The following is a 16,556-nucleotide window of genomic DNA, read 5'->3' as shown; positions in this document are numbered from 1 at the left end:
TAAATACCTAAATTGCTGGGATATTATTTTCTCAGCTTTCTGAGCATTGTCGTGGGCTTCATGTGAGCTGCAGTCATTCTGTTTACCGATCCGTTACGCCCCATGGCAACAGGCAGCCAATGTCAAAAGTAGTTGTTAGGGGATGGGGCAGGGTTGCTAAGTAACCAGAGCAGCGTCCTTGCAGTTACCTGGTAACTGGTGACCCCCATTCAGCCTGGCTGAAAGTTCCAAGCCTGGCAGGTCCTCCATCCCGCTGCTGGTAAAGAGCCACTTTGTTTGCCGAGGAAGAAAACTCCCGGGGCTGGGTGTGTGTAACCAACTAGGAAGAAAGTCAGCCCTGACGTGGGAACGGGCATTGGCCCCCCCATGGGCGCTATGAGAACCCAGCTGTGAACTCATCTCCTGTGGATGTCTGTGGTGTTTTTCCACGTTCATCCTACTGCCCTTCACCTCCGAATCTGCCTTGATTTCATGAACATCAGTGGGGGTCACCCTGGACTTAAACTGAGGTCTCTCAGGTCAGAAGCCAGCCCTAACGCCTCATCAGTGTGTGTGTGTAGGGGCGGGGGGGCGAACTCCAGGTTTACACCATTGTTGAAGAAAATCCAGTGTTTGTTCTGATTTCCTAGAAGATTTGAGACCGACCTCTCAATAGGTGATGGGGGCATTTTTGCCCTAGAGAAGAAGCGGTTAGGAAATTAGGCCACGAGGCCTCACGTGGGAAGAGCAATACAGAAGCGTGGAAGGAGGGGGTGCCATTTATTTCCAGCCAACGTGTAGGTGGTGGGGGAGGAACCAGAAGCAGAAGATGAAGGAACTAAGCTTTGGTGGGCAGTTGATGCCCTATAAAGAGTAGGGCCCTACTGCATCCAGTGAAATGCACTGGAATGCGTTGCCTGGAGAGGTGGTGGAATCTCCATCCCTAGAGGTTTTTGAGTCCCGGCTTGACAAAGCCCCGGCTGGGACGATTTAGCTGGGGTTGGTCCTGCTTTGAGAAGGGAGCTGGACCCGATGACCTCCGAAGCCCCCTGGCTGGAAGGGTCTGGCGCCCGGTCTTGGGAAGGTCAATGCTCCCTTTTCAGAGCTGCTCATTTTAAAGGGGGCCTCTCAGTCCAGGCGTGCCGGGGAGGCGGGGGGGTTGGTGTCAGAAGGGCATCCAAGGTGCCCATGACAGCCAACCCCCCCGCCCGCGCGAACAGCTGTGGCTGAGCACACCTAGCAGCAGGCTGTGGCCGGCATTTTCAAACGTGGTGGCCCACAGTCAACCCCGCCTTCCAACTCAGGCACCCAGAGGCTGGCTGGGGGGCAGATTCTGGGACGGGCCAGCCTGGAATCTAGGGCGCAGCTGCATACAGGATTCAACAGGGGAGACACCTACCTGAGCCAGCCCTTTGCTTAAGGACCCGCCATCCCCAAATGCCCCATCTGCCCCGGTGCCTGTGCCATTGCCTTCCGACTTCTGTCCACCCCCGAGGGAGCCAACAGGCAGCCCCATGTGCCAACTCGGTCGGTTACATGGCGCTAATTGGCTTGAACAATATATCGATTGCCAGAGCAATGTGGCAAGCTCGTTACAGTTGTAGCTTCTGCTTCAGAACTGGGTCTGTCCAGTTCCCATTAGCCCGTCCCCTCTCTGCCTGGGGGCACAGAAGGGGGTCCAGTGCCTTTGCCCCATGTCTTGCTGGCTGCTAGCTGGAAAAAGGCACAGAGAAGGTGGGGAGAGCTGGGACAGAGGAGAAAATGGCCGAGGAAATCCAGTGCTGATAAACAGAAAGTCATGCACATTGGAAAACATAATCTCAACTAGACTTACCAAACGATACATTAGCTGTTTCCGCTCAAGCCAGATCTCGAGTCCTCATGGATAGTTTTCTGAAAACATCCATGCTGTGTTCAGTGACAGGCAAAAAGCCTAAGAGAATTAGGACTCAAAATGGCAAGACCTGGTCACAAACGAGGAGCTTCAGCACAGAGCAGGGCAAGACCCGCTGGACATTCAAATCAAGGGAAGAAAGTGGGGATGGCTGGGCCACACCCTCAGAAAACCATCATCCATCAGGGCCCATCAAGCTCTCCCATGGAAACCGCAAGGAAAACACGAAAGAGGAAGACGTCAGACAATATGGCGAATTTCTGCTGAGATTGAAGGACAACACCTGGGGCACTCCAGGGGCCAGCTAGAAGTTTTGTCCCAAGACAGAGTGAAGTGGAGGAGACTTGTAGATGACCTGTGCTCCACCCGGGGTACAAGGCTTTAAAGAAAGAAGAAAGAAGGTAAGGAGTAGATGATAAGCCAGAAATTGTCATAATGCTGCTATAGAAACCCCTGGTACACCAACCCCGTGAATACCTGGTGCAATCCTGGGCCCCCCCCACCTCACAAAATGTTAGAGTGGTGGAGGGAAGTATGTGTAGTACACAGAGGGGCAACCAAAATGATTGCGTATGGAACAGCTTCTCGAAGGAGAGAGAAAAGACTGTTCCGTCCCATCTGGAACAGAGGCAGTTGAGGGGGACATGCGAGAGGGCTGGAAAGGAATGTGTGGCTTGGCCAAAGTCAGTAGGGAAATGCCCTATCAGATCACACAGAACCAGGGTCACCCCATGCGTTGAATGTGAAGTTGGTTTAAAGCAAACACAAGGAAATAATTCTTCACCCTGTGCAGAGCAGCACCCAGTGGAACTCGCTGCAGTGAAGACCAAAAGTACAACTCGGTTCAGAAAAGAATTCAGTCAGTTCACGGCGGATAGATCTCGCAGTGGCTATTTGTCAAGGTGGTCAGGGACGCAATCTCACGCTCAGGGGGCAGAGCTGAGACTGGACAAGATGGGATGGGTCACTCAGTAGTTCCCTTCTTCTGTTCATTCCTATGTCTCTGGGGTAAAGCTTCTGCCAATGTAGCTATGCCCGCTCTGGGGGGTGGTGTTCTTTCAGCACAGCCCATCCCTCGGTGGTGGGCCGTGTGTGCCTTTGGGGTTATGGCACTGTAGCTGTACAGCGGTGGTCCCTATGGTATGGGCATGGCCTTAGGCTGACGAGCTTAGCTGAAGCTAGAGAAATTCAGAGAGGAAATGAAACACACCGTTTTAACAGTGAGGTTAATTATCAGGGCAGCTTATCAAAGTGGTGGCTTCTCCACTACTGATATTTTTGTTATCGCTGGCGTCCTGGAAGAGTCGAACACGAGCAGCACTGAAGCCTTTACCCTTCATCAATGATTTTGTTGGACAGGTCATGTGGTTCAGATGTCCGATCGGCGCCTCACAAAACAGACCCCGTTTTCCGAGCTGGAGGAAGGCCAGAGGAGCGCTGGGGCCAGAGGATGTGATATTAGGATGTGCAGCTTCTCTGTCCACACTTGGAAGACCCTTGCCCAGGACCGTCCCCAGTGGACAGCTAATCGGTGAGCGGGTGGCACAGTCTGAGCATTCCCACCGCAGTGCAGACGAGGAGAAGGGGAGAAGAAGGAAAGAGCCTCAAAAACTGCCCTGCGCCCCTCCAACAGCTACCAACACCTTCCGCTTCTGTGAGAAGACCTGCAGGCCCAGAATGGGGCTGGACAGCCATCAGCAGACTCACAAACAGGCAGGTGGCATGTAGACACCCTGCTTGCTAGCGAATGACCTCCACGAGAGAGATTTTTGATCAAGATCAGATGTTTTTCTTAAAAGCGCCAGTTCCCAGAGGACTGATTTGGGGCAGTTCTCTGGCCTGTGTCTGACAGAAAGCCGGGCTCCGAGGTTCTCAAGCAGGGTGTTGCCAGCCCCGGGTTGTTATGGGGGCATTGCAGGTGTTCAGCTCCCATGCATCCCAAGGTGCTGGCTGTCAGCCATATGCAGAGTAGACAGCCCGAGCCCTTCAGAGCTGGGCAAAGGAAAAGCCCAGACCAGCAGGCGAGCAGCAGCTGCTGGCCAGGGGTTCAGCTTGGAGGGTTCTGGCAGCCTGGCATGGTTGGAAGTGAAGCCCTCAGGGGCCAGGTGTGGGGAACAGACCTCTGTTTCCCTCCATTGCGGTGAAGCAGAGCGGAGCTGAGCCAGCCAGGAGAGGGCAGTGCAGGGGAGCAGAGTAGGCTGCCTAGCCAGTCTGGATCCTGCTGCTGGTGAGTGCGGGGCAGGGTGTGTGTGGGGGAACCCCTAACCTCCCATGTCCCTCCTAGCCATAGGATGGTTGAAGTGGCTGCTGCAGGACCCCCAAAATGCAGGATGGAGCAGCCGCCCTGAATCGGCCTCTGGGCAGGACAGCTCTGTCGTTAGTATGTGATTAGCTAATAATTACCACAAGCCGCTTTCTCATCCTCGGCGGAGACAAGGCTGAGCGGAAGCCCAGCTGCCTTACTGGACGGCGTCACGAACCTGCTGGCTCAGGGCTGGTCATCTCCCCGACCCTGCCTGCTCTGTGGAGAAGGTTCTTGGCTGAGCAGCACGCCAGCGGGCTGAGTGTGCAGGGAAAGGAACCGTGCACCAATGGCAGAGGGCACCAGGCCAGGCAGGCAGCCAAAGGTTGCAAGTGAGCAGAAGCAACAGCCTGGGAACTGGCTGCAGAAGGAAGGCTGAGCAGCTGGCAGCCTGGGCGCTGAGATGGGACAGCTAAAAGCTGGGCAAAGAGACAGAATTCGCTGCAGTAGCAGTCAGTAGACAGGAAGTGTGAGGACAAGGGTGTGTGCGGACAGCAGGAGGGTCCCCGTGAGACCACGCTGAAGTTCCCTGGAGATGAACCACCTGGAATGGGGCTTAACGTTGAGTCATAGAATTCTAGGGCTGGAAGGGACCTCAGGAGGTCATCAAGTCCAACCTCCTGCCCAAAGCAGGACCAACCCCACCTAAATAATCCCAGCCAGGGCTTTGTCAAGCCAGGACTTGAAAAGCTCTAGGGATGGAGATTCCACGACCTCTCTTGGTAACGCATTCCAGTGCTTCACCACCCTCCTGGGGCAATAGGTTTTCTTAGTATCCAGCCTAGACCTCCCCCTCTGTAACTTCAGACCATTGCTCCTTGTTCTGCTGTCTGACACCACTGAGAACAGCCTCTCTCCATCCTCTTTAGACCCCCCCCTCCAGGAAGTTGAAGACTGTTGTCAAATCGCCTTTCAGTCTTCTCTTCTGCAAACTAAATAGGCCCAAATCCCTCAGCCTCTCCTCATAGGTCATGTGCTCTGGCCCCTTAATCATTTTCATTGCCCTCTGCTGAACCCGCTCCAGCACATCCACGTCCTTTCTGTCCTGGGGGACCCAGACCTGAACGAAATACTTCAGATAACAAGAAGTCCTGTGGCACCTTATAAATTAACAGATATTTCGGAGCATAAGCTTGCGTGGGCAAAACCCCTGTTCGTCAGATGCACGAGTGGAGTTTCCTACACGACTTTTTGTTTTTGCAGATACAGACTAACACAGCTCCCCTCTGATGCAACACTCCAGATGTGGCCTCACCGGTGCCAAATAGAGGGGAATAATAACTTCCCTAGATCTGCTGGAAACACTCTTCCTACTGCACCTTAATATGCCATTAGCCTTTCTGGCTACGAGGGCGCACTGTTGACTCCTATCCAGCTTCTCATCCCCTGTAATCCCCAGGTCCTTTTCTGCTGGACCGACCGCTTAGCGAGTCAGTCCCCAGTCTGTAACCGTGGTTGGGATTCTTCTGTCCCAAGTGCAGGACTTGGCCTTGTTGAAATTCATCAGATTCCCCCTCTCCTTTTGCTGAACTGCCTCCAGCGGCCCTGCTAGGAGCTGGCGGGTAGGTGTCACTTGTATGACCTACGGTCATTGTGTCTCCTAATTCATTTGCACCTTTTGTCTTTGGCAGCCCTGGTCAAATAATCCTGCCCCTTCCTCTGCAGGGGAAATAGGTCTTGATCCTGCATTGATCAGCCACTGACACCACCCCACTCTCTTTATTGCCTGTACTTAGTACACCTCTTCGCCCACGGAGCCCTAAGAGGCTCAGCTGGCAGCTGCTTAATGTGTGTACGGCTTGCAAACCTGCTTGCCCTTCATGGGGACTTTCTGTACAGCTTGAGAAACCGCTACCAAAGACACCTAACAACTCCCAGACCCTTCTCGGGGTGCATCTAAGCTTTGCTAGCTGAGCTGCCGAGTCACACGAACGCCCACGTCTCCTCCCCACCTGCATCCCTGCCTCTCTTTAGTCTTGTGCACCAAATATTGCAGCACAGGACTTGTAGTTTACGATGGTGCCTGGGCAGAATGGCCTGGAGTCTATTGCATTGTGAGAATAAGTTATCCAAGACAGGCCTGTTGCATTTACAGCACCTGCAATCCCCCTGCCTTTAAGCAAGTGCCGACAGAGACCCACTGTTCCTATTGCTGGGAACAAACACGCTCCCTTTCCTGCTGGCCGCAGAGGAGTGCGGAGAGCGGGCTGCACTCGGCGAGGCTTGTTGGCCTGGGCCAGCCAGCCCTGGGCATGAGATTTCTGTGCCATCGCTCGGCACCCCAGTTCTCCAGAAGGAGCACGCAGAGCCAGCCAGGAAGGGATTAGGGACAGCTGGAAATCCTGTTAGCCTCACAGGGTCAGCAGTAAATGGCTCAGCCTGCAGTTGGCATCCTCAGCAGCTGTAGGATTAGCTCAATGACATCCTCAGGCCATCATCAGGTCTGCTCTCGCGCCTTATGGGCCTCCCCGTGTGACAGTGGGGAGGAGCAGCCCGCTGTGTTCTTAAATCCTGAGTGAGGGCGGAGGTGCCAACAGCCCTCATTCAATAGGCCTCTAATATTTGCATCCCACCTTTAGACTCCTGCTTTAGGAGGCAGACTGATACGCCTCTGTCCTTGGATAACCTTCCAGATGTCAGTTTGGAGGCACGCCCCTGCACTACAGCATTACCTGAAACCTGCAGTCGCCGTGCATGGCAATGTGGATGCATTGGAGCGGGGCCAGCAGAGGGCAACCAAACTGATAAGGGGCTGGAGCACATGGCCTATGCGGAGAAGCTGAGGGATTTGGGCTCATTTAGTTTCAGAAGAGAAGTCTGAGGGGTGATTTAATAGCAGCCTTCAACTTTTTGAAGGGGGGCTCTAAAGAGGATGGAAAGAGGCCATTCTTAGTGGTGACAGATGGAAGAACAAGGAGCGACTGTCTCAAGTTGCAGAGCAGGAGGTCTAGGTTGGATATTAGGAAAACCTATTTCCCCAGGCGGGTGGTGAAGCACTGGAATGTGTTGCCTAGAGAGGTGGTGGAATCTCCATCCCTAGAGGCTTTTATGCCCCAGCTTGACAAAGCCCCGGTTGGGATAGTTTAGTTGGGGTTGGTCCTGCATTGGGCGGGGGCTGGACTCGATGGCCTCCTGAAGTCTGTCCAGCCCTAGGATTCTAGGAGTCTGCTATAATTTGGTATAGTTATATGTCTAGAGTCCTGAAGTGTGCTAGGAGCTGGTGAGTAGGTGTCAGCTGTATGGGTGAAAGTCACGGTGACCCTCTAGTGCAGGGGTTCCCAATCTTTTCATTAGTGCGGATCTCAAATCACCGCCCCCCCAAACCATTCGTGGCCCCATCAAAGCTAATTCTATTTTTATGATCATTTTTATTGATTTTTTTTTTCATGGACCCTCTGCTATACCCTTACAGACCCTCAGAGCTCCACCCCCACTCCCCGGATTGGGAACCACTGCCCAAGGGCACTTGCATCTTTTACTTTTGGCAAATAATTAGCATCCTTCGCACAAACGAGGAGCTTTGGACCACAGCAGGACAGGAACCAACTGAGGTTCAAATCAAGAGAAGAAAGTGGGGACGGCTGGGCCACTCTCAGAGACCCATCCTGCAGCAGAGTCCATCCAGCTCTCCCGTGGAACCCGCCAGGAAAAGACAGGAGAGGAAGGACCTCAGACAACGTGGAGAAGATCTACTGAGACCGAAGGACGATGACGGGGGAACTCCTGGGGTTGGCTAGAAGCTTTGTCCTGAGACAGAGTGAAGTGGAGGAGACTTGTAGATGACCTTCGCTCCACATGGAGCACAAGGGCTTAAATCGAGTCAAATAATCCTGCCACTTCCTCGGGAGAGGGAAATAGCATTTGATCCTGCATTGACCAGCCACTGAGACCACACCGCATCCTTTAGTGCCTGTGCTTGTCCCTGGGGGGTCATTGATCTGGGGTCTGCTCAGTGCTTCGTAATGTTAACGTCTCCAGCTCCAGCAAGCGTTAAGGGGAATCGGCGGCTGGTTCACCTGTGCCCAGAGCCTGCCACCTTCGTGGAGCCTCCTTCCACACACCTAGAGCCGGGAATGGTCACGCCCTTTGGCGTGTCTGAGTTCTGGGGCAGTTGTGGGCGTGTGGATTATAGGACAGCTCTGCCCGTTAATCCCATTTTCCTACGCTGTGCTCTGCTAATCCCCGGCGAGGATTATAGTGACTCGGTGTAACAAAGCCAGGCTCTCTCCAGAGCGCTGCAGTAGAGGACGAGGTAAACAGAAGGAAACAAATGCCTTTCCTTATGCGGTTCGCCCCGCATGCACTTTCAGCAGGCGAATTCCTGTGACATCGGGGAACGCAGGACCCTGCATTACTCTAGCCTACGCTGTGTGGTAAGTCCTGCCGCCGAGGCGCTGGACTGAACATGGAAGAAGATACAGAGAAGCAACAGGGCAACATCTCTGGGGGGTTCGTAGTCTGTGGCATTTACTGTAGGGCGAAAGCCCCAGGCTGAATCCAAGCCTCTGGGTTTGGTTCGGAGGGTGGTAGCTGGTCTTTGAGGTGATGGGTGAAGGGAAAGCAGGAAGGGGTTTGCTGGGATTTATTTGCATGGAGTGGGACCGCGCAGTAGGGGTCTGTTTCAACTTGAAATGTGACCAGCCAAGTGTTCTGGGCAGTAGCACATCTGAGAGACCCCAGACTGCAACTGGTTTAGAGATCCTTTGGCCCTTAATACACAGCTGCTGGGATCTGTCTGACCTTTCGCCCTTGGGTGTCAGGAAGGGGGTGAAAAGCGGAAGCCGTCTTTTGGACCCGTAGGGGAATCCATAAAGGGTGTCGGGGATACGGAAAGGAGGTCTGAGAAGGACAGGCTAGCTGAGACTTCTGTGGCCTCCAAGCTCTTAGAGATGGCATGCCATCCTCCTCCATTCAGGAGTATATGTGGAGATACACATCTCCTAGAGCTGGAAGGGACCTTGGGAGGTCATTGAGTCCAGTCCTCTGCCCTCTTGGCAGGGCCAAGCACCATCCCTGGCAGGATTATTTTTTAAATCTATTTGCCCAAAACCCTAAATGGCCCCCTCAGGGAGTGAGCTCACAGCCCTGGGTCTAGCAGGCCAGTGCTCAAACCACTGAGATATCCATCTCCCCGTTTAGCTAATGGGGAGGGTCGATAGATGGACCCAAACCAGCATCCTGAATCTAACATCCCCCCCGCCCACCAAACTTTAGGCAAGCTTGCCAGAGTTTGGGCTCTGATTTGAACTTCGTTGCCATGGCTCCATGGCGGCTAAGAAAGTAATTTGATCCTTTCACCTGACATAATGAGGAGCGTCATCAAAAGCTGCGCGGCGGTGGAGCTGGATAACGAGGGAGGGGAGACAGCTGAGACAGAGGGCGGAATAACAGCAGGGCTTCGTGGTATGAAGGAGAGCTCTGATGTGCACTGAAAGAGGGGAGGAAGAGGATGGACCATGGATAATGACAGGTAGCTTTGTGCAGCTCCTGGAGGTCTTTGAGCTATAATGAGGTGGAGCTGAGAGGGCGAAAGGAAGTGGAGTAAGTACAGTGGGGGGGTGTGGGCCAGCCGGGCAGTCAGAGCTGTAATTAGCTGACTGAGGTGGCAGACTGGGGGTGGTGTGTAACAGCCTGGAGAGAAGCTTGGTCACTGGTGCTTCAGCAATACCCGAGTGACACAAGTTTGGTTCTGTCCAGGGGGGCTTTAAAATCACTTTGATTTTTTTCTTTAAAAGTTTCCAATAATCTCCCTGCTTCCTGCCTGCACCAGGGCTGTGTCCTACTCGAAGGAAGGCAGGCAATAGGTGAGACCCAGACAAGGGTTCCCCACCCCCCGGCAGCCTTAGCTGGTGAATTCTGGCCAATCAGAGCGGGAGAGGCGGGGAAGCCTCTCCAGGCAGTGTGGGGCTGCCGTTCCCGTGGCCGGGGGAGGGGAAGGAGGAGCGGTGGTGACACCATATCCTGCCCCTGCCACGTGGCCTGTCAGAGCCCCTGGGCCCAATCCGGCCCTGGTTTGCCTGGTTGGGCCCCCCACTGCTGGTTGTAGTTGCTGGGAAGGGTCTGTTACCTTATTTTGCATGATATACCACCCCAGGGTTACACTCCTGTCTGTTTTATTAAGTGCCACGTTGGATGCAAGGAAAAGGGGAACTAGCTTTCCAGCACCCCCGCATCCTCTGAGACCCTCCTGCACTCACACGCTTGCACAGGCGAACTCACGAGGGTGAAGCATTGCGTTGAGACGGGGAGGAAGCCGAGGCGTAGTGGGTCCGGTGTGTCTGGCTGCAGTTGTGAATCCGGGGTGGCGAGCAGATTGGATGATCCCCTTGTCCGGGAGCAGTCAGTCCATGCATCCTGGGTAGAGGGGGAAGGACCAGGGCCCTGGACTTCCTCCTGCCTTCCTAGCCGGCCAAGGCTAACTCCTGCAGAGAGGTGATGGCAAAAGGAACTATCGCTTTGCGCCCATCTTTTTGTGTTTTTCAGTCCATAGCTCTTGTCTTGTCCCACTGCCCACGATGCTCCATGACTGTGAGTCATCACCACTGTCCCAGGACTCTCTATGACCATGAGTCATCAGCTACCAGCAGATGGGACTTTGCTGTACCCCGATGGGGCCTCTTTCTCTTCCTTGGGTGGGTTCTTTTGCAGGGCTCAGCTCCTGTTAGTCTCTGGCCAGCCAGGTGCTTGGTGCTGGCCGCTGGTTGCACATACGTACCACGTTTGCCCTTTTCTCACTCGCACAAGAGAAAGCTCACTTCTAAGGAAGGAATTTCTTTCGCAGAGGAACAGCCAGGATTTCTTACAGACTTACGACATTTATAAAGAATTTCTTCCTAATTCACTATTATGAATACGGACCTAGCAGCCAGTACAAAACAAAGCTTACAGAAAGTTACAGGACTTAAAACCAGAGATGACTGAAAGTTACAGAACTTACATCTGCATTATAGTGGGCTGAGCAGCAGCTTGATACAACTGGCCCTGTATCCTTTGTTCGTGAAATTACCCCTCTTGGTTGCCAGTTTCACTGTTCCAGCTATCCTGGGAGATCACAGCCGCAGCTGGACAGCAGACCTCATAGGAGACCAGCGCCAGGGCTGTGGAAATCAGGACAGCAGCCATGAATTGGTTTCTGTGCTCAGTGCAGAGTAGCATGACAGGGTGCTGTGACCGGTGCCGCTGAGCAGGCGGGCAGCTGTGTCCTGAACCAAGATGAGGCTTCCTCGGAGCATGGACTTCCTCCCTGGGCTGAATGAATTGGAAGAGGTGCCGAGTGTCAGGGTGATCAAACACTGGAATAAATTGCCTAGGGAGGTTGTAGAATCTCCATCTCTGGAGATACTTAAGAAGAGGTTGGATAAATATCTAAGAGGGATGATTTTGAGGGTGTTTAGTCCTGCTGTGAGGACGGGGGACTGGACTCGGTGACGTCTCGAGGTCCCTTCCAGTTCTTGGTTCTGGGATTCTATAGTCTAGCTTAGATGAGGCCAGAGGTGCCTTCGACAGGATAAGGTGCCTTCACCTGGACACCACAGTTGGTAGAGAATCACTGGAGTAGCTAAAGGAATTGCTGCAGTAGCTAGGTGGGGGGTCCAAGGGCAGAACAGAGCCTAGTGGGATCCTACGGCTGTGAGCGGATTTTGCAATCCGAGGGTGAACGCCTGAGCTGGGAGGGGTTATTATGGGGGGAGGGGGGAGCTCAGCAATTCACTCCTCCCTCCTCACGAGCCATGTTTCAGCCCTCTCAGGGTTCAGCTTACCCAGCGGCTCTGCCCTGGGTGCCGGCTTGAGGGAGGCAGTAGGACAGCTTGGGTACGGAGCTGACATCCCACCTGAGCTGCGTCTCCCATGAACTCTCACTTCCACCCCCAGGGGCCTGTCCAGGAAGGTGTAATGATACCAATCTCCATTCTGCAGGGGACGAGATGCTTGGCTGGATCGAGAGGGTGGTACCGCAGCCTCCTGGGGCCTCTCGCCAGCCACCCGTCGTGGAGAGAAAAGCAGAGCCGAGGGTGATAAATGTAGCACCCAGGCCTGGACAGGCAGAGCAGGTGAGCAGGGGAGAGCCGGAGGAAAATGGGGTAGGTGATGGGCTGGGTGTACAAGGGGCACAGCTAGTGTGACGTGTGTGTATCCCACGACACCACCTCTCATTTGGTAGAGGGTGGGGCCTCTTCTCACACTACACACCTCCCAGCCGGCAACCAATCAGATTTTGTGGATCAGACACTTCCTGGAGTCTGGCCAAGACGTGGATTATTTCTCAGGGGAGAAAAGATGTAGCCTGGCCAGCAGGGTGAGTGAGGCTCGCACAGCGCGAGCCAGCCCTGTAATACCTGGTGCGCTCATCCTCCGGCGCTGAGGAGCAGTTTTCCTAGCACTGCTGGAAATTGCTGCCCCTGTGGGTTGATGCACGCGAACCAGGAAGTGAAATTGACTAGAAACTAAAGTCCCGCTTCTCCAGTTGGAATTACGTGGGTAGATGCTCACGCCCACCGATTTAAATGCCTGTGCCAGGGTCAGCGACCTTTCCTGGGAAGAGTGCTGAGATTTGACCTTTCGACCTCTCTGTATGGTCAGAGTGCAGGTGATACTTTTTAAAGTCACTAATAGTCCGACTTCTAACAGCTTCAGAAACGAATGAAGAGGCCGAGCTTTACTGTGTAGAAGGTGGTTGGTAGCATGAGCTGGTCTTTTGTTAGCTCACAGGCAGCTTGGCTTTGAGCAAGCTGCTGGCTGCCTGGGGAAGGAGGTGCAGGACTGAGCTCCCACCTGATGGGCTGATGGAAATCAGCTCGGGTGCCGCTCTTGCTGACCCCTGGCCTACCCAGTTCCGAATGCAATGTGTAGAGCCATCTGTAAACAATGGTGAAATGGGACTGGTCTATTTTTTAATTGTCCAGCCTGTAGAAAAAGGAGCAGAGTGGGTGAAGCGATTTACACTTGAATTCAGTTCTGATAATCTCCAGTGGACCCAAAAAAACCCAAGCAGTTCTGCTGCACCTTAACTACTATTTTATTTGTTAGGTCACGAGCACCCCTGGGTAAGACCCACTTTTTCAGATTAAGGGGATTTTACCCATGAAAGCTCATTACCTAATAAATAATATGGTTGGTCTGTAAGGTGCTACAGGGCTGCTTGGTTTTGTTTGTGACACTACAGATTAACACAGCTGCCCCTCTGAGACAATCTCAGGTGGCTTGATTAGGACCGAGATGGGGACTGTCACATATGACTTGACTTTAACATGTTAATCCCTAAAGCTGCCAAAAGGAAATGCCGCATGTCCTGGAGAACATCCCAGCTGCTGTCAGACAGAGGGTGAGTTCCTCGAAATGACGTTCCTGGACCTCTTAAATGGACATGACAGATGGCGCTGCGAGGCCACTGAGCCAGGGCGGGAAGGGCTTTGGGGTCAGCCACTGTCTGTTTGTCTCTTTCTGCTGCTGGTAGCCAGATGTTCAGAGTGGGTTTCACCAAACAGCAGAGTCTCAGCCTGCACTGTGGTCCCATTGCTCCCTTTCCACCAGCTCAGCTGAGACTGGCTCCGGAACCTGGCCTGTTGGGAGACACCAATTCTAAAGCAGAGCTTCCCTCATGCCATTGCTGGTACAGCTGTGCTAGGACTTCTCAGCCAGGAGCGTTTGCCACTACCCAGACACCTGGGCCGTTCATCCCACACACAGTGGTTCCCCACTATTTCACTAGTGTAGAACCCCAATCCCCACCAAACCAAAGAGGGTGATTAGGACGGTGAGCAAGCAGAGGCTGGCCTGAGCCAACGAGAGGTGGTTATTTAGTCGATGAAGCCAGGCATGCTTCTAACAACTGGCTTTTTTTTACGATGTTTTTGCTTTCGTGTAGGGGCCGGGAAGAAGGTATCGTTCATCACAACCCACGATCCAGGCCCCTCGTCAGCCTCTCCAGCGGAAAGGTACCTGTCTCCTTTTCCCCTCCCTTTCTCTTTCAGGCTATGTCTACACTAGCCCGAAAGATCGACCTTCTCAGGGTCAATCTTCCGTTTCGTGTGACTGATAGGGATGCACAAAATCGACCTCTCAGGCTGCGGTCGACTAACTTACGCCTCGCGAGACACCAGAGTGATGGAGTTTGATGATCAACCTTCCTCGGTAGGGTTGGCCAGATAAGTCGATTGCAGATCTGTCGATTCTACCTATGCAATTGCCGTAGCAAGAATTGCATATCTGCAATCGACTTTCTTTCCCTAGAGTAGACATAACCTCACGCTTGGGCTGTGAGAACTCAGCGTTGGCAATACCAGCTGAGAGGGGACTTTTAATGAATATGAATTCTGACTTCGGGGGGGGCGCAGGGCTTTAGCAGAGGCTAGCCAGCCAGCTCTGGGGGTGGCTGAATCTATGTGGAGAAGGAACCCTTTCCACCCTGATCTCCCTAGTTCCCTACAGACAGGACCACAGTATCTCCCTCGTCACAGTACCCTCCACTGTGGTCCTCTTGGTGGACTGAGGCAGAACGGACAGGCTGGGATAGGGCCTGGAACATAGATATATTATCACCTACCCAGCTCAGAGGTGCTCGCTAAGGGTACACCTACACAACCAGGGAGACCAGCCCGGTCAGGGTCGATCTTCTGGGGTTCGATTTCGTACACTTAGTTCGATTTCGCACATCCCTACTATCTGCGGTCAACAGTCACCTCCCCCTCGTACTCCTCAATCTCGCGAGGCGTTAAGGGAGGTTGACCTCTCTCAGTGAGGACAGCCAGGTAAGTCGATCGTAGATATGTCGATTCCAGCTACTCAGTTGCTGTAGCAAGAATTGCCGATCTACAATCAACCAACCACTTATAAAACTGAGAGGAGATGATGTTTATAAAATAAGTATGGCTCAGGAGCTCCAGGTAGCTCTTTCCTGCATTGAACTGAACATTAAACAGCAGTGTTCATTCAATGGTGCTCATGGTTTCATATTAAAATTCTAGCAGAAGATGTGAAGTCAGGTATTGTTTTCATTAATATTAGAATAGATATATGTTTCATTTTGAAAGAAGAGTTATTTCTTGCAATATTTTATGCTCTTTTTTTCAATTTTGGAGTGCCATGAAAAGTTTGGGATCTCAGAAGTGTGTAGCAAGATAAACTATTTTGGAAGTACTGGTCTAGAGGGACCTCACTTCCTCGCGGGGCGTCTCCAAGGGGGTCTGTGTAATGTGGTGAATTATGCCCCCTAAAGGAGGCCAGAGGCCTTGTCACACTCCATGCCAGTGAGAGGAGCAGACAAGATGTCCTCCAGGGAGGATAGAGCGGCCGTCTCTGCTGCAGCCAATCAGGGTCCAGCAGGCCCAATATAAAATAACTGCTAAGCTAATGCCTGGCAGTTTCTCACAGGAGCTTGATCCAGGCAGGTCTATATACTGCCTGGAAGACCAGCAGCATTATGGAGAGCTCAAAGTACGTGCTGATCAGAGTCTGGAGACTGGTCACAAGCCTAACCCAATTCTAGAGCACTGCAGACAGAGCTAATCAGATCCTAGCCCCAGGATCTTGCCAGATGACCACATCAGACCTTATGTGGCACCCTTGGCCGGAGAGGGGCACCCACAAGTGGGTGGACCCTGTTACAATCTGTCTGAGGTTAACATTACCATTTGATGAGCATTGCAAAGCCTAGCCCTTCCATTCTCTTGCAGTGGTGGAAGGGGTGTACTTTCATGGCTCTCTCAGGAGCTGGGAAAGATAGTGCCTCAGCCAACCCAGAATCCAGGGATGCTGCAGGCCATCGGAAAGAGCTTCGAGACCAGCTTGGACCTCCCTGACCAGGTATGTACCAGAACCAGATGAATGGGATCACGAGTAATGGTGTTTGATTTCCATCCTGCAAGCTTCCATTGTGTGCACAGCATTTGAGCCTGTGGTTTTAATGACTGTTTTGTGTGTTCTCTGCAGACGGAAGTCCAGAGCATAAAAGAGGAAGAAGACCTACTAGGTAAAACTTTAAACAAATGAAAAATACTGATAGTCAGCTTTTGTGTAGCACTTTTCATGAGAAGAACTCAAAGAACAGTCAAGAGTATTATTCCCATTTTACAGATGGGGAAACTGAGGTGCAAAGCATGGAAGCGACTTGCCCAAGGTCACCCATAGGGCCAGTGGTAGGATAGAACTAACGTCCTTCACGTCTCTGTCCAATAAGCCCTGGGCCTCTCTGCCTAAATGTGGATGCAGCTGCATAAACAGAGTGATATATTCTCCCTCTGACCCCATAGGTGCTTAATGCATCCAGCTGGCATATTGGCCATCCTCAGGCTGCAGCATGTGTAACCCCCACAGCTAGAGGTGTGGGTCACAGTCCCCTGTAGTGGCACTTACAGGGAAGAAAAACAAGTCTTAGCTACGGCC

This window comes from Carettochelys insculpta, chromosome 14 (assembly GCF_033958435.1).
Source record: "Carettochelys insculpta isolate YL-2023 chromosome 14, ASM3395843v1, whole genome shotgun sequence".
Lineage (NCBI taxonomy): Eukaryota > Metazoa > Chordata > Testudines > Carettochelyidae > Carettochelys > Carettochelys insculpta.
This window is presented reverse-complemented; position numbering follows the sequence as displayed.